The 6,000-nt window shown below is 41.7% G+C and overlaps 1 protein-coding gene across 1 annotated transcript in view; it reads right to left on the bottom strand.

The window, feature by feature from the left end:
- The window catches only part of frmpd4 (FERM and PDZ domain containing 4), a 175,563-nt gene that overhangs the window by 156,318 nt on the left and 13,245 nt on the right, over positions 1-6,000 (bottom strand). The gene's annotated exons all lie outside the window — the stretch shown is intronic.

Here is a 6,000-nt window from a genome sequence, read left to right as displayed (position 1 = left end):
TGGGGGCGGGGTTATTTGTTAGTGTGGCCAATAGCAGGCCTCTTTAAAAACAGTCAGAAATTTATCTAGTAGTGTTTTTTTTTTATTTATTTTTTTATGATTCAAATATTTAGTTTTTTTATTATTATTATTTATTATTATTATTATCATTAAAGGGGTCGATCAAATACAATTACATACATAGAGACAAATAATACAAATAAATAAACAAATGCACAAAAATACACACAAAGAAACACCAGGGTAACAAAAATAAAACTGATGAAATAAAGTTACACCTTAAAGAGACGCAAAAGAAGAATATAAGGATATCGTTTTTGTTGCTTTTGGATGAAGAGAATGCTGGATAGTTTTCAAATATTGGTCTAGGTCGATTTTGAACAGATCAAAAAAAGTTTAGAGCCACTAAACTTCTGTTTGTGTGCATCTAGTAGTGATGGGAAGTTCATTTTACTGACTCGGATCTTTGAGTATCGTATCGAGATGAACGAATCTTTTATCGAGTCATTTAGTTCATTTGGTTCAGTTTGCCAAATTATTATAAAAATGTAACAAACTACTTCCAAACACGTCTACAACGAGCCCAAAAGGTTGATCACATGACTAATAAGTCATAAATAGAATATTATAAGAAGGAGAAAATAATAATTCAGTGTTTACCTGCTCTTTTGTCTATGAAGGTATTGTTGTCTCTTTGCTCAGCTCACCTCTTCATGTCTTTAAATGTCAGCGGTTCGTTCACGTTACACTGACAGTCACATATAATCTTAACCAATGTACACAGTCGATAGGAGCCATGATAATTAGTTCACCTTCTTGAGTCGTTCATTCATCACGTGACAGAATGACTCAAACCCGAGGACTCGAGAGATGAATGGTTCAATTATTTTTCCGGCTCTAAACGCGTATGATTGGCCCGTGATGAACGAATGACTCAAACCCGATAGATAACTCGAAAGGTGAACAGATCAATTCTTTTTCCGGCTCTAAGTGCATATGATTGGCTTCTGCCTTTCCGCGATGAACGACTCAAAAGACTTTAAATGGACGATACCACCTGCACAAATGTGCGCACGCGCGGATGAACGAATCACTTCCTGAGAGGACTCTTAGTTTCCGAGTCATATTGAAGATTCGTTCAAAATGAACGAATCGTTCATTAACACACCCATCACTAGCACCCAGCAATCTTTAAAGGGCCATGAAACCCCCTCGTTTCAGCAGGTGTTTTCACACCTCTACTTTGGAAAAAGTCAGAAAAGTGGGCGTGTCCAGGCATGGTGTGGGAGTGTCTATTTGGGCGCGCTGACTTTCCGAGTCAAAACACACAACCACACACAGTGGACAAAGTGACTGTGGTTACATCTGTAGTCGAATTATTTGCCAAATTATTAAATGGTGGACTTTAACTGCAGTTTGGCTCTTTCATTCAGGGAATTCATTCATGCCCCTCCCGACAAACGAGATATTTGATTGGAGGAACTGCTCTGAGCGTGTATTTTTCATGCAATGTTTGATACCGTGCGGCGAATGAGAGAAAAAAAAACTCTGCATTTCCCGGAAACTTAGATGCACACGGCAGGTAGCGTCAGAATGCTGCGTGTGTTATTCCGGTCACTACATGCAGCGGAAATCCTACACGAGGTTAAAGTTTGGTTGTGGTGCTAACATGTTTGTACTCTGTGCAATAGTTAACTTAGTTCGATACGAACAAACTGAATAAACAAAGAGCACTGGTCGCTCACTTACCAAATCTGTAGAGACAGACAATCACCAGCAACTAGAGCCGCGTCTTTATTAAGAGGAGACTAAAGCGAATCCGGATCTCAGCATTTGCAGATGAGAACAGCTCTCAGGTAAACAATAATCCTCCTTAGACACGTAAGTTATTGTTGTTATTAAGGAAGTTGCACAATAGAGCGTGCTGATTGGTTTGAACCAAGCCTTACTCATGCATTAATGCAACACACTGTAAGACGTAATAAGACTCACTCTGGCACAGACGTCCAGTCTGCACGCTGGAATACAGGCTATTATATCATGACCGTGACGCAGCTTCAAAAATTCGTTTCAAACCGGAAGTACGAATTTGCTTGAAATAACGCAAAAACAACCAATTTACACTTTTTAGTGAAATATAGGTGTCCTAATAGTGTTTATAGCAGTGTGGGACACATATACAACTGTCAACAGTGTTTTGGTGTTTCGTGACCCTTTAAAGCAGGGGTCACCAATCCTGGTCCTGGAGGGCCGGTGTCCCTGCAGGGTTTAGCTCCATCTTGACTCAACACACCTGCCTGGATGTTTCAAGTATACCTAGTAAGAGCTTGATTAGCTTGTTCAGGTGTGTTTGATTAGGGTTGGAGCTAAAATCTGCAGGACACCGGCCCTCCAGGAACAAGTTTGGTGACCACTGCTTTAAAGGGTCATGACACCCCCCACTTTCGGTTCAGGTGTACCGCAAAATATTTTCAAAAGATGCATCATAATGGGCGTGGAGCTCCGCGATCAGAGGCAGGAGTGGGCATGGCCTGCAGAGCAGGGAAGAAGGAGGGGAACTGTTGTGAAGGGTCTTGGAGCTCCAAATGGGCTGTGCAAACCTTATTTAGTCGTATTTAGAGTTCAATATTGTGCTTTATGAATGTGTACACCTAACCCTAACCCAAAACCCAACCTCACAGTAACCTGATAAACCCAACCTACTTGTGGTTTAAGTCCCTCCCACTTGGAGGTCACCCAACCTACTTGCGGTGTAATCCCTCCCACTTGCAGGTCTCCGGGCTGCAGCGATACCTACTTAGAACTGTTCAGTGTTGCCAACTCAGCAATTTTGTTGCTAGATTTGGCAACTTTTCATACTACCCTAGCAACTTTTATTTTTCAAAAAGCACCTAGCAACAAATGTAGCTAATTTTGACATTTATTTGGCGACTTTTAGCAGTTGTTAAAAAGTGACCTAAAAGAGCAGTGGCTGCAGGCTTCACTCAGTAGAGTAATTTGCTAGCTCAGATTGTTTTCCATAACTGTTAATGTACTGATATTCGTTAACACGTATAACTGTTAGTAATTTAGGTAGCAATAAATTCCAATAGGGGCGAGGCAGTGGCGCGGTAGGTAGTGCTGTCGCCTCACAGCAAGAAGGTCATTAGTTCGAACCTCGGCTCAGTTGGTGTTTCTGTGCGGAGTTTGCATGTTCTCCCTGCCTTCGCGTGGGTTTCCTCCGGGTGCTCTGGTTTCCCCGACAGTCCAAAGACATGCGGTACAGGTGAATTGGGTAGGCTAAATTGTCCGTAGTGTGTGTGTGGATGTTTCCCAGAGATGGGTTGCGGCTGGAAGGGCATCCGCTGTGTAAAACTCGCTGGATAAGTTGGCGGTTCATTCCGCTGTGGCGACCCCGGATTAATAAAGGGACTAAGCCGACAAGAAAATGAGTGAATGAATGAATAAATTCCAATAGTGCTATAATTGTTGTCACTTTCACAAATGTGTTCATTTCACAAGTTAAAAAGATTAAATACACAAGCTGTGATTGTTTAAAAGAATGTTATTATCGGTGTTATATTTAAAAGTTAAAATAAATCTCATCAAAAGTGTTTGTGTTACTTTTACAAGTAGTCGACTCTATTTTTCATAGAAAATCTAAATGCACATATTTTAAATAAAGTTCTTGCTGAGATGGCCAGTCAGTTTGAGAAAACAATAATTATATTGTATACTACATACAGTAAAGATGAAGTTTTGAGTTGTGATTACGCAATGACGTCATCACGCAAAGTAATATGTTATAAGAACCTATTTATTGTGCATCTGGATGTAATGTTTTAATATAATATAATACGCTGAGTCGCTGGTTCCAACCTCGGCTTGGCTTGGTCAGTTGGCATTTCTGTGTGGAGTTTGCATGTTCTCCCTGCGTTCGCGTGGGTTTCCTCCGGGTGCTCCGGTTTCCCCCACAATCTAAAGACATGCGGTACAGGTGAATTGGGTAGGCTAAATTGTCCGTAGTGTATGAGTGTGTGTGTGGAAGTTTCCCAGATATTGGTTACGTCTGGAAGGGCATCCTCTGCGTAAAAAACGTGCTGGATAAGTTGGCGGTTCATTCCACTGTGGCGATCTCGGATTAATACAGAGACTAAGCCGACAAGAAAATGAGTGAGTGAGTGAAAGAATACAACACACAGCGCCTCAGAGAGTTGAGACATGATGGGCTTACGCTTGTCAGATACTACGAGATGACGTCACTGATATGCAAATTAGTGCGTAGCATCATCTGCAAACATTTAGCTACTTTTCGAGCAGGCTTTAGCTACTTGTCATTGGAAATAGTTGGCAACACTGCAATTGTTGTCAGTCGGCTCACAAAATGAGACAAAAACTGTGAGGAGACGCATGATTTTATAGTTTACAAAGTTGAAATGCAAAGAAATAAACAGTGATTTAATGCCCGGATAGATTTGTCATTCGTAATTTCATATACACATAACCACAATTTATATTATTATAAAGATAATGGTGTTCATATAAACACCAAATGAGGACTTTTCCCTCAATCCCCGGGTCTGAATGCAGACTCAGTGCAGTAGGTCTCTTGCCCTGTCATTACAGCTGGTAATCTGGAGGATTTCGGTGCACACAGCAGCACGGCGATGTGTCTAAATGTGAACGAACTCCTGATAAAAGACAACGTCCGCCATTCTCCTATTCTCGTACTGCTCTCCCGACAAAAATGCTTGCTGCACACAAACATCTTTGCTGTATCGACCCTGACAGCATCGGGGGAAAAACATGCAACAAACCCTGTGGATAATGGAAACAAACATGAGAGTCTAAATACTGTGTGCTGTGGGTCCGTGGACGCGGTCTTACCCGGTCATTAACGTACGGTCTCACAGCTTGGCACTGGCAGGTCTGCCTTGCCATCGGAAAGCACGCACAGTCATGAATAATTAAGATTCTTATTGTCACGGGATGGGGGTGATGAAGAGGAGGCGAGGACCCAAATGCGGGGAATGAAGAATTTATTGAAAAATAAAACAAAAACAAAACTCAAATCTCCCCATGTGGGGAAAAACACGACATTATGTTATACACTCAACTAGACTTAATCTGGAACTTGACAGACACACAACTTTAAACCACTGTTGTAGAACAGAATCAGCAAACCTCGTACAACAGGGAAGGAAACAATCAACAACGGACCAGCACAGAACAGAGCACACTAGGAGAATAAATAGGAAAGACAAACCAATTAACAGACAGGCGGACAGGTGAAAATAATAATTACAAACAGGAAAACAAGGTGGGTGGGACAAGACAATAGACGGGAAAGCGCATGACAGAGACGAGACAAGCCATGCGCTCACATAAAACAGGACAAGAACATGCAGCCAATGAGAGAGCTCATTAACCGCATGTTCATGACAACACAACACTGAAGCACACGACAAAAGCACGTGACCACAATGTAAACACCGAGCCACGTGCTTTGACAAGAGACGCAAGACACGAGCACACGATAGATAAACACCTTATCGTGCGCTCACACATAAGCAACGCGCATCAAGCGGCAGAGACAGAAACAGGACCAGACATGGGTAGTGTCAGAGCTCTGCCACCAAAACAAGAATTTACAAGACCAGAGTGGCAGAACCCTGACACTTATAGGATAAGAAAACTCACGGCTCATGGCGACCCAGGTTCAATTCCTGCCTCAAGGTCCTATGCCGATTCCTTCCCTCTCTCCTCTCCTGATGCTTTCCTGTCTATACTCTATACTGTCCAATCAATTAAAGGTGTAAAAAAAATGTTTACACACACCTGTGAGCATGTGTTTTGTATTTGTTAAAATTACGCAGGGAGAAAATCATATATTGCACGAATGTTTGTCTTAGCCAATTGTGTGAGTTTGGGGCGGAGTTATTTGTTGATGCAGCTGTAAGAATTGAAATATTGCAAATATTCTGATATCTTTGACAATTCAAAACATGAGCTGAAAACAGA

Source organism: Danio rerio, chromosome 9 (assembly GCF_052040795.2).
Source record: "Danio rerio strain M-AB ecotype USA chromosome 9, GRCz13ab, whole genome shotgun sequence".
NCBI lineage: Eukaryota > Metazoa > Chordata > Actinopteri > Cypriniformes > Danionidae > Danio > Danio rerio.
Note: the sequence above shows the minus strand (reverse complement) of the source record. Positions and strands in the feature narration are given on the sequence as shown.